Genomic DNA, 12,420 nt, shown 5'->3' on the forward strand with positions numbered 1-12,420 from the left:
CTGGTGCCCGTCAGGCCCACCGGGTGCCCGCACCCCCCTCTCCTGAGAAAGCAGCCGCCATTGCTCATTTTTCCCCTCTGTGTTTTCTTTATCGATTTTATTGATCATTTCAGAGAACTGGGTTTCAGCGTTGTTGGCTTTCTCCATTGCACGTCTGCTCTCTCTCACTGATGTCCACGTTTTGCTTTTCCCTTCCATCTGCTCTCTTTGGGTTTAGTTTCTCCATCCAGCTTTGGCTCCTCGTGATGGTCCACTGCTCACCTCATCCCTCTGTCCATCTGCCGGCCTCACTGCCTCTTCACTCCAAAAATGATACGAGATCACCACAGTGTTCTCCTGAGAGTCGCAAGCTCTTGTGTAGAGCTGGGGAGAAGCAGCTGGTGTTAGTGAGCGAGCTCATGCTGGAATGGCAAGTACGTCACTGTGCAGCACTGGGAAGAGCAGCTCCTGGGCAGCGGGCCCAAGATGTGCATCCCTGTCGGGAGCAGCCTCGGAGCCAGGATGACGCATTGCCCTTCTGAGCAGGAAGGTGGAGCGGCCGTCTGATGCCCTGAGGTTGCCGTTTCAGGTGACTGGGGGTGTGGGGGAATCTGAGGCTTACAGAGCGTAGGAAGATGACATTCGAGTTCTTCTCAGACAGTTATTAGCTGGGGACATTTCACACTAGGAGCATCAGACTTTAAATAAACCAGGAAGTGACTCACCCTCAGTCTGGCAGAGGCTGCCTCCTAAAACCTCCTAGGGCAAAAATGAGATGTAAGTCAGAAGTCTTTGGAATCCCAGGAAGCTTTGGGGTTTGGGTGCATGGCTTGGTTTTTAGGGAGTGGTGCTGTGCTTCTGTCCCAGGCCCCTGGGCTCTCCCAGAAGGGCTCCAAGGAAGAGCAGAGAGAAGGCGCTTTCTTCCTCACTCAATCGCACAGATGCCCTCAGCACCGGCCCAAGACCACTTTCTATGGGATGTTGGAGAAGAAGACACCAGGTCCAGCTGCAGGGCCTGCATGTCCGTTAGGATCTAGAGTGAGACCAGGTCCAGCTGGGGGCTTGCGTGTCTGTTAGGATCTAGAGTGAGACTGGTCCAGCTGGGGGGCCCGTGTCCGTTAGGATCTAGAGTGAGACCAGGTCCAACTGGGGGGCCCGTGTGTCCGTTGGGATCTAGAGTGAGACCAGGTCCAGCTGGGGGCCTGCGTGTCTGTTAGGATCTAGAGTGAGACCAGGTCCAGCTGAGGGGCTTGTGTGTCTGTTAGGATCTAGAGTGAGACTGGTCCAGCTGGGTGGTCTGCGTGTCTGTTAGGATCTAGAGTGAGACCAGGTCCAACTGGGGGGCCCGTGTGTCCGTTAGGATCTAGAGTGAGACCAGGTCCAACTGGGGGGCCCGTGTGTCTGTTGGGATCTAGAGTGAGACCAGGTCCAGCTGGGGGCCTGCGTGTCTGTTAGGATCTAGAGTGAGACCAGGTCCAGCTGGGGGGCCCGTGTCCGTTAGGATCTAGAGTGAGACCGGGTCCAGCTAGGGGGCCCGTGTGTCCATTGGGATCTAGAGTGAGACCAGATCTAGCTGGGTGGCCTGCGTGTCCGTTGGGATCTAGAGTGAGACCAGGTCCAGCTGGGGGGCCTGCGTGTCTGTTAGGATCTACAGAGTGAGAGGACCAGAGCTCCTCCTGTGTGGACATGTTTACTCTCCACCCGTGAGGAAGGAAGAACCCCAGGAACACTACACATCAGCCTGGCAGGCCGAGTGTAGGAGGGTGCCACGTCACACAAGGTGCACACCATGCCTGCTGAGATGGGCAGACCCCACTGGGCAGAGGCCTGGCCAGCACCCCCACCTGGGGCTTCCCTTTCAACTCAGTTTGAAGTCCTGCAGTTTCCTTGGGGCTGGGCCAGGATATCTATGGGTCAGTCAGCGTAACTGTTACTGTACATTATGCATGTAACAGGCAAGTGCTTTAGGTTAGCGGGGTAAAGTATGGAAGAGACAAAGACTAGAAACTGTGACAGAGAGAAAGGGCACCAGCCACAGCAGGAGGTTTCACATGTGGGATTTGAATCCTGGAAGGGAAGGAATGAGAGTATGAGCAGAAGACATATTTAAAGAGGTAACGACTGATGATTATGTAAAACTGATACCAAACCCGAGATTCCAGAAGCCCCACACACACCATGCAGGATAAACTAAAAGGAAACGTTTCCTCAACCTCACCTCGAGGGAATATGTGGAAAAAATGAAAGTGAAGCCAAGGACAGTTGAGTGAGGCATTGAGTCTTCTGGCCAAATGCCCATCCGCAGAGACCAGCTGAGAGCCAGACCCACCCAGACACGTGTTGTTTGAAACCTCTGAGTTGAGGGGTGGTTCATTATCCAGGAAAAGCCGACTGATAAAATCCCTGTTTCATCCCAGCATCCAAAGTGAAAGACAAAACAAAATTTTCTTTTGAGACGGAGTCTTGCTGTGTCACCCAGGCTGGAGTGCAGTGGTGGGATCTGGGCTCACTGCAAGCTCCACCTCCCGGGTTCATGCCATTCTCCTGCCTCAGCCTCCTCAGTAGCTGGGACTACAGGCGCCCGCCACCACGCCCGGCTAATTTTTTGTATTTTTAGTAGAGGCGGGTTTTCACCATATTAGCCAGGATTGTCTCGATCTCCTGACTTTGTGATCTGCCTGCCTCAGCCTCCCAAAGTGCTGGGATTACAGGCGTGAGCCACCGTGCCCAGCCAACAAAACAAAATTTTCTAAGAAAATATAGTTATGACCTTGAGATATACAAACGACACCAAACATAAAGGCAAAGATTGATAAACTGGTAAAGTTAGAATTCAGACCTTTTGTTGTCTAGTGGATGCCATTAAGAAAGTAAACAGGGGCCGGGCATGGTGGCTCACGCCTGTAATCCCAGCACTTTGGGAGGCCGAGGCAGGTGGATCACCTGAGGTTAGGAGTTCGAGACCAGCCTGGCCAACATGGTGAAACCCTGTCTCTACTAAAATACAAACATTAGCCGGGTGTCTTGGTGGATGCCTATAATCCCAGCTACTTGGGAGGCTGAGGCACAAAAATCACTTGAACCCAGGAGGCGGAGGCTGCAGTGAGCCCAGATCATGCCACTGCACGCCAGCCTGGGCAACAAAGCGAGACTTTATCTCAAAAATATTAAAAAAGAAAAGAAAAGAAAAGAAAAGAAAGTGAACAGACACACCACGGAGTGCAGGGTGGTGTTTGCAGTACGTGCAGCCATGGCGGTCTTACAGAAGTCCTGCAAATCCAGAAGGGAAACGGCACAGTGGGAAAGGGGACAGACACATCCAACTTCACCAAACAGGACATTCAAATGGGTGTTAAAAAGTCAGAGGATGAAAAGCCTCAGGACCCACCAAGGAAACACAGGTTAAATCTCAGTCAGATGCCACCACGCGGCAGAATGGCTAAACTATGACATTGTCGATGACCATGTGGAGTGACAAGGACCCCAGCGGATGGCGAGCGGGAATGTGAACTGGCTCTGCCTCCTTGGAGGGCTGCCTGGCCCCCCGTCGTTAAAGCCAAGAACGTCCACCAGTGCCGATGCAGCAATTCATGTCCTAGGTCCATACCATAGACAGGTGCACACGTGTGTGCTCAGACGTGGGAAAACGGGGAATGGCCACAGGCTCACCAGCAGAGGGGAGATAAATAAATAGAGATGACACAGCAGGCGTGGGAACGAGCAGGCTGCAGCTGCACTCGGTGACGGTGACGCAGGTGACCACTGCGTGGGGAGCAGAGGAAACGACGCGTGGGAAACTCACCCAGATGAAAAACAGAGCAGCCCCGGGGGGCAGGGTGGGGCACCAGGAGGGCTCGTTGATGTCCAGAGTTCTGCTTCTCTGCCGGGCGTTGTGGTAACTTGCTAGCCATCCCCTTCTGCTCTGTGCACTTCTCTGTATGTAACACTGTAACGAAAGTTAAAGAATAAAGAGTGCAGACAGGCTGGCCGCGGTGGCTCACGCCTGTAATCCCAGCACTTTGGGAGGCTGAGGCAGGTGGATCGCGAGGTCAGGGGATCAAGACCATCCTGGCTAACACGGTGAAACCCCGTCTCTACTAAAAATACAAAAAATTAGCTGGGCGTGGTTGCAGGCGCCTGTCGTCCCAGCTACTCGGGAGGCTGAGGCAGGAGAATGGCGTGAACCCGGGAGGTGGAGCTTGCAGTGAGCCGAGATCGCACCACTGCACTCCAGCCTGGGCGACAAAGCGAGAGTCCGTCTCAAAAAAAAAAAAAAAAAAAAAATGCAGACAAAGACAGCGCCACCACCACCTCCACGGCTGCAGACCTTCCACGGATTTGCGAAAGCCATGGAGCTTCATGGAACATCACAGAGCCTCCCCCAGTCACCCCACTCCTGCACTGTCCCGAATGAGGACAATGACATAACAGAGCCTCTCCCCCAGTCACCCCACTCCTGCACTGTCCCGAAATGAGGACAATGCGTGTATTCCAAAGTTACTCATACTAACGGGCACCACTGCAGAACACACGTGTCTAGCATTTCTCATGACACGGTCTGCACATCCCCCACCTCCCAGCAGCCCCGGCCGGTAGACCCCGTCCCCGCTGGCCTCCCCAGTCCCTTCTGCCCCTCAGGACTTGCACTGCTGAGTCTGTCCCGGGCCAGGTGGAGGGTGGTGAGGACCACATGGCAGCTGTGCCCCAGCCAACAGCTGCCTTGTCCTGGATAAGCTGGCTGCCCTGTGCATACTGACCATATGCACCACAGGCTGCCCAGGAGCCCGCGTCTGCCTCACCCACCCAGAGGAGCCAAGTCTCTGCTGAAAATGCCCCCTCGTCACCTTTCCCACGCAGGATCCTGGTTTCCCACCAGCCTCTCCCCGCCAGGCTCCCGGCCGGGATCCACACCTACCCACAGTTTTCTGTGCATGCCAGGTCACCTTAAAGGATGCTGAGTGTCACAAGGCTTCAAAGAAGCTGAATATTTAAACTATATTTACATCACATTTTTAAATGGTTAAGACGTTATTAAAGTTTTGGTATTTAGAATGAGTTTTGGTTTCTGTAAGTTATCTACATGGGTGCAAAATGCCTTGGGCAGAGGTAACCAGACCCATGTCCCACGTGGCATCATCCTGGCTGTGTGGTCTTGGGCAGGTCACTCCCTCCTGATGTCTAGTGGCCCGGGGGTCTCTGCCCTTTCCCATCAGGGCCTGCAGACATGGCTAGTGAGGGTGGGTCACGGGGGGTGAGTTCCTCCAGGAAGGTGGCTGCTGGGGACATGGAGCTCTGGACCACCATTGGTGTTCCTAGAATCATTGCTCCATCAGCTCAGCGGACCAGAGGGCGGACACGCACACACATCCTCTGCACAGGGCATCAGCCCAGGGTGGGCTCCCCAGCGGGGTCTGCATGCACTCCACTCCCCGCTGCAGCCCCAGGGCCAGGACGCGGCTTTGTCCTCCTGTGGATTCTGTGCTCATCTGGGGCACCCCATATGGATGAGAGATGAGGGCACTTAATGAGGCCTCGCAGCAGCGCAGAGAATGCTGTGAGAACCAGCCTTGGTGTCCCTGACCCATGGGAAGGAGCCGCAGGGTCTGCCCCACTCTTACTCCTCACCCTCCCACAAGCAGAAGCCTGGAGCGATGGCAGAGGCGGTGCTTCCACAGGCCCTGGGGCAGCCACTCCCTCTGCCCGGGCCTCTCCTCCTTTCTCCCTGTTCCCCTGCTCTGCTCTGCCTCTCTGCTTCCCCGCTTTTCTTCACTCTTCTCCACAAGGTTTTTTCAAGAGCCTGCTGGACACCAGGCGCTGTGGTTTAACCAGAGCCACAGAGGTGTGTGCTGGAGATGGGAAAGTGGAGGAGGAAGCTTTTGGACAGGAAGGTTGCCCCAAGCCAGCACCCTCTGCTGCTCAGCCTGGCTGCTCGCTGGACAGCCAGCAGCCAGCGCTCAGGTCTGCTTAAAGCACCTTCCACAGCCTGCAATGCCATTTGGTTCTCACAGTCACCTTGAGACCAAGGCAGGACGTGGATGTCCTTGTCTTGCATGTAGAGAGAGAAACGGAGGCCCAGAGACAGTGGGTGCTGAGCCAGGCAGCTGGAGGTGCTCATGTAGGGGAGTGTCCACCCAGGCAAACCTGAACCCTGACTTGGGAGAGTGTGCATGCCTGGGAGGAGAAGGACAAGGAGTTTTGAGGTCCCACTCCTGGACTTGGGATATCACTGACCCAGGGATGTCTATAACTCTTAACAAAAACAGTGCAATTATACCCACAAGGTAAGAATTATCCTATGTAGGCCACTGAGCAGACTCAAGTTTCAACCCCGAGGTGGTGTCCGGGCCACCCTGAGGGCTCAGCAGCCTCATCTGAAGAGCCTGGGCTTCCTTCTGTAACTTCTCCCAGAAGCAGGTCACTCGGAGGGGGACAGATTTCCCATCACTCAGGAAATAAATGTCTTTGCTTTGTAAAATCACTCTCAAGCAAAGTATGTGCTGGGAGCTTAAAGAGAAAAAATAAGCTTAAGCCAAATACTTTGGTTTCCAGTGACAGGCAGCAGGAAGTACAATGCCCTGCGTCTCGAGGACCAAGGCTTTAATCCAAAGCCTCCCCGCACGGAGATATAAACTCTCAGGAAGGATCAGTCACTTCATCCTCGTCAGAATCTTCCCCAGATTTTTCTCCCTCGAACATTTTAATGCCCAGCTTTGTCCAAGATGAGTGTCATTTGTCACGGAGAGTGACGCAATGTGGCAGGGTGCCAGGGCGCCGGGGGTTACTGGCTCTGCGAGGAGTCCTGGGGGCCTCACATCCTGGGAAGGGCGTCACAGGACATTACAGGGTGCAGCTGTAACACTGAGCTGATAATCCAAGGGCTTATGGGGACCTGTCCTAGCTTTGGACTGATTAAAATTCTGCTTTTAAAGTGCTTTAAAGGAGCACGGGTATCTGGGGGTGTGTGGCTTGTTTTGCTGTTTCTTTTGCTTGTAAGTAAAATGTGGTAACATTCCTGGAACAGTGCTCTCAGCAAGGTGATCAGGTGACCAAGGTGACCAGATGGCTGGGAGTGGGCAGGGGTCCGGGGATGGGAGCTGGGTAGCCTCCTCTCCTTGGAAACCAAGGTCACCAGCCTCACAGATGCCACTATCCAATTTCCCTTCAGTTCTTGGGGACTGTGAGCCGTGTGGATGGGACCCCGCATTACACATCCTTGTCTTCCCAGGGCTTGGTGCCTGGGTGGTACTTCAGGGTCTTTGCTGAGTCAGTGAGAGGTAACGTCCCTTCTCATTCCCTCGAGCCCCCTCACAGGCTCTCCGTGGACCAAGGGCTTGTGAACTGGGAAGCAGGGTACCCAGGTAGTTGTGGTGTTTCTCTTCCCAGGCAGGGCCCCAGGCATGAAAGCTGCACCTGGGCTGGCAGCAGAGGCTGCAGCATTGACCAGCATTGTGGTGACTCAGCAAAGCTACTTGTTTCAGTTATCAGGGTTGGGTAACCAGCAGCCCAACACCTAGTGGCTTAGAGCAATGGCAATGGTGTGTATTCTTGTCTATGTTGGTTCTGTGTTGGCAGGGCTCAGCTGGCCGGCTCTTGTGTGCACTGAATGGTGCTGGGGAACCTCGGAGGCTTGTTCACCTGTGCCTGGGACTGGAACTCTAACTGTCCAGTGGTTCACCTTGCCCACTGCCTAGACAGAGCTGATTTATCAAGACAGGGGAATTCCAATGGAGAAAGAGTAACTCACACAGAGCTGACTGTGGAGGAAACCCGAGATTCATTGTTGCTCAAATCAGTCTCCCCGAACATTCGGGGATTGGAGTTTTAAAAGATAATTTGGCAAGTAGTGGCTTATGAAGAGAAAAGTGCTGATTGGTCAGGCTGGAGATGGAATCATAGGGGGTCAAAGTGAGTTTTTCTTGCTGTCTTCTGTTTCTGGGTGTGATGGCAGAACTGGCTGATCCAGATGACCGGTCAGGTAGTGTCAGCTGATCCATCAAGTGCAGGGTCTGCAGAATACCTCACGCACTGATCTTAGGTTTTACGATAGTGATGTTATCCCCAGGAGCAATTTGGGAAGGTTCAGACTCTTGCAGCCAGAGGCTGCATGTCCCCCTAAACCATAATTTCTAATCTTGTAGCTAATTTGTTAGTCCTGCAAAGGCAGACTGGTCCCAAGGCAAGAAGGGGGTCCTCTCAGGAAAGGGCTATTATCAATTTTGTTTCAGAGTCAAACCATAAACTAAATTCCTTCCCTAGGTTAGCTCAGCCTACACCCAGGAATGAACAAGAGCAGCTTAAGGACTAGAAGCAAGATGCAGTTGGTGGGGTCTGACCTCTTTCACTGTCATCATTTCCTCAGTTATAATTTTTGCAAAGGCGGTTTTAGAACAACCAGGTCCTGTGGAGCCCCATCTACCTCCACTCGGTCTCCAGCCTGGCTCACTTCAGGCTAGCGGATGTTTTACATGGCAGCTCGGGGCTCCAGAGGGATTGGCCCCTGAGAGACAGAGCCAGGAAAAAGCTGAATTGTGTTTTCTAGCATGACCTCAGAAGTCACAGGGCATCACCCACTCCATCTTCTGAATTGAAACGGCCCACAAGTCCAGTCGGGGTCAAGGAGAGCAGACACAGGCCTTGCCTCTTCATGGGCCGGTAGCAAGTTCTGGAAGGATGTATGGGCAGGACGTCTGTGCCAGGAAACACTGCATTTTTGGAAAATACGAGCTGCCACGTTCCTCTAATGCCTCCATGCCTCATTTTCCTCATCTCTGCCATTGGGAGAATGATGAATACTGATTTGTAGGTCAGACAGTTGAACAGTGGCAAGTTCATACAGTTCAACCTCATCAGAATGGCAGCCTTTATATAGCAATTGCCATGTGCTGGGCACTAATGATTTATGTCTGTTTGCTCATCCTCTGACCAGCCCCAGAGAGGGACTGTTATTATCCGTGTTTTCCAGTTGGGGGCCCGGGCAGGGCTTTACTTTGTACGTTCATTGTGGGAATGAATGAACAAAAACAGCTTCTGGATGAAACTCCCGGCCAAATGCACCTTCTTCTCTGCTGCTTCCGATTTCTCCTCGGCATTTTATGTATTTTTTAGCTCTTTAAATTTTTTTTCTTCCTAATTCTTCAGCTTGATGAGTGGTCTTTAAACTTTTTTCGGTCATCCAGCTCATCAGTAAAAAGCATCTGAGCAAATATATGTAATCCAATTAAAAATACACTAAAAACATGCACAAACATGAGAAAGGATGAGATAAAATGAAATAATATTTCCAAATGTTTCACTTATTATTAAAAACATTGTGTACTCAATTTAACATTTTACTAATGTAAAATTAATAATCATAATTCTGTTTAGTGAATTAATGTCAGCTTCCTTAAATGCCTTGGTTTAGCACGCTGTGAAACTCCGATTTCAAGAGTCTGGTCTGAGACTAGCTTGTTTGAATAGTTGGCTATTATAGCTAAAAAGAAGACCTCAAAAATATGCAAATTCAAATTAAAAAGTGGATTGTTGGCTGCACGTACAGAATCATAATATTCTTGGTTTCACCCCATTTATCAATTATGCACCAGCTTTTGGTGAAATTCAGCTGGTAAATTTCCGTCTTCCCTGATAGCAATCCCCGTTCTTGCAAACTAATTGGAAAGAGTTGCATTCATATATTTTTAACAAACGGCTTCAAGACTCACTGAAACCTTTGATTTAGAATACTTTTTTTTAACAGGTTAGAGAAAACATTTCTATATTTTAAGGATGAGCAAGTATGAGAGTTGTTACAGGTGACAAGTTTAACAGGTTTTGGCAAGAAGGTCACATGACATTCAGAAACTGTTCCAAATGTCTGCTTCCCCAGCAGCCTCTCCCAGCACCTGCCTGTAAGGGCAGCTACTTTTTCAGTGATTGCTAAAAACTTCGTTTTTACCTGGAAGGGAGAGAGATTATGTCAGCTCTTTTGCTTTTTGTTAAGACTGCCAGCAGCGCCCCGATCTCAGGCCTGCCTGGAGTGTGAGGATGGTGCCTGTGCGGGCGTCCACAGGCTGGAGAGCCAGCAGGGTCAATGCCTTCTCTTCCATGTGTGGCGTGAGCTGCTTGTCTCCAGGCTGTGGGGCTGTGTGTGTGCGTGTCTCTTAAAGCCACTTATCCTACTGAAAGGATTATAAATCATGCTGCTATAAAGACACATGCACACGTATGTTTATTGCGGCATTATTCACAATAGCAAAGACTTGGAACCAACCCAAATGTTCATCAATGATAAGACTGGATTAAGCAAATGTGGCACATATACACCATGGAATACTATGCAGCCATAAAAAAGGATGAGTTCATGTCCTTTGTAGGGACATGGATGAAGCTGGAAACCATCATTCTGAACAAACTATTGCAAGGACAGAAAATCAAACACTGCATGTTCTCACTCATAGGTGGGAATTGAACAATGAGATCACTTGGACACAGGGTGGGGAACATTACACACCAGGGCCTGTTGTGGGGTGGGGGGAGGGGGGAGGGATAGCATTAGGAGATATACCTAACATAAATGACAAGTTAATGGGTGCAGCACACCAACATGGCACACGTATACATATGTAACAAACCTGCACATTGTGCACATGTACCCCAGAACTTAAATTAAAAAAAAAAAGCCACTTATCCACCTGGTGGGGGATAGTTACTGAAAGCAGAGTGAGACGTGTGTGCACCCATGCCGTCAGGCTCATGTAACCTGGATCTGAGGGATTCCGCCCAGAGCCTGTCTGGTCTGACCTGCCTCTCCCATAGAAGGACAGGAAATCTGTGGGGCCAACGGGGTGTCTCCACCTAGATCCCACACTCCTGCCCTGGGGAACCACATCCTGGGTCCCCGAAGCCTGGAACTTCCTGACAAACAATCTAGGAGAGCTTTCAAGCCCGTGTGGGCCCCCAAGGCAGACCTAGCTGCCAGCCTGTGGCCAAAGGGTGGCTGTTTCCAAAACGTGGCAGACAGGCCACCGCAACGATGCTTCACAGCCCTAGGGTCAGGTCGAGGAGTGACGGCAAGAATCCCCAGTGTCCTCCTGCAGATGAGGCTCTGCTGTCTCAGCCCCGTCTTCCCCGCAGTCCCCACACCCCTCACTGCATGGCTCATCTCATGCCTCATGCCCAGGCTTATTCAGGCTTCGCGCTCCAGGCCCTGCATCCCATGGCTTCCTTCTGGGTTGTTTCCTTCTTGCTGGGCCATAACGTTCAGTGGTCACTCTGAACCGACACTGACCCCAGCTCCCGGCTGGATGACAGTTCAGCTGGGCCCGTTCTCAGGGGCCCGCTCCCCTCCTGGGGCCGTGCTCGGGGGCCGGCTCCCCTCCTGGCGGGGAAGATGTCGCTCTTTCTCTGGCATCTGAGGCTCTGCTGGCCCCTCCTGTCGCTCTGGTCCTTCCTCCTTGACGGCGTTTACCTTTTCTCTCCAGTTACCTTCAAGCTCCTCTTCACTTTTTAGATTCTGTGTTTTAATCTTGCCAAAGCCTCAGGGTGCTGCTTTCCTCTTTTTCTGTCTTTAGTCATTTTCTGTTACAGGCTGAACGGTGTCCTCCCCCTCCCCAAATTCCCGTGTTGAAGTCCTAATCCCCAGACCTCAGAATGGGACTGTATCCGGAGATGGGTCATTGATTTAAAATGGGGTTGTTAGGGTGAGCCTAACCCAGTGTGACCGATGCCCTTAGAGGAAGAGGGGATGAGGACACAGACACGCAAGAGGGATGGCCCTGTGAGGACACAGGGAGAAGATGCCATCTGCAAGCCCAGGGGAGAGGTCCCAGAGGAACTGGCCCCATGGCACCCTGACCTTGGACTTCCAGCCTCCGGGACAATGTGCCTCGTTTAAACCGTCCAGTCTGTGGCACTTCTCATGGCAGCCCAAGTAGACAAAAGCATTTCACATTCTGGAGAATTCTGAGTCACCATGTCTTTGAACCTCACCTTCTTCCCCTCTCTCATCACTGCCTGCTGTGGTTCAAATACATGTCCCCCAGATTCATGTGTGGGAACCCGAGCTAGCGTTAAGAAATGGGGCTTTAGGAGGTCATTAGGCCACGAGGGCTCTGCCCTCAGGAGTGACATTTCTTTCCTTTTCCTTTTTGGAGACAGAGTCTCATTCTGTTGCCCAGGCTGGAGTGCATTGGCGCAATCCTGGCTCACTGCAGCCTTGACCTCCTGGGTTCAAGTGATCCTCCTACCTCGGCCTCCTGAATAGATAGGACTACAGCACGCACCACCATACCTGGCTAATTTAAAAATCTTTTTTTTTTTTTGAGAGATGGAGTTTCATTCTTGTTGCCCAGGCTGGTGTGCAATGGCAAGATCTCAGCTCACTGCAACCTCTGCCTCCTGGGTTCAAGTGATTCTTCTGCCTCAGCCTCCCGAGTAGCTGGGATTACAGGCATGCACCACCAC

This window comes from Gorilla gorilla, chromosome 22, assembly GCF_029281585.2.
Source record: "Gorilla gorilla gorilla isolate KB3781 chromosome 22, NHGRI_mGorGor1-v2.1_pri, whole genome shotgun sequence".
NCBI lineage: Eukaryota > Metazoa > Chordata > Mammalia > Primates > Hominidae > Gorilla > Gorilla gorilla.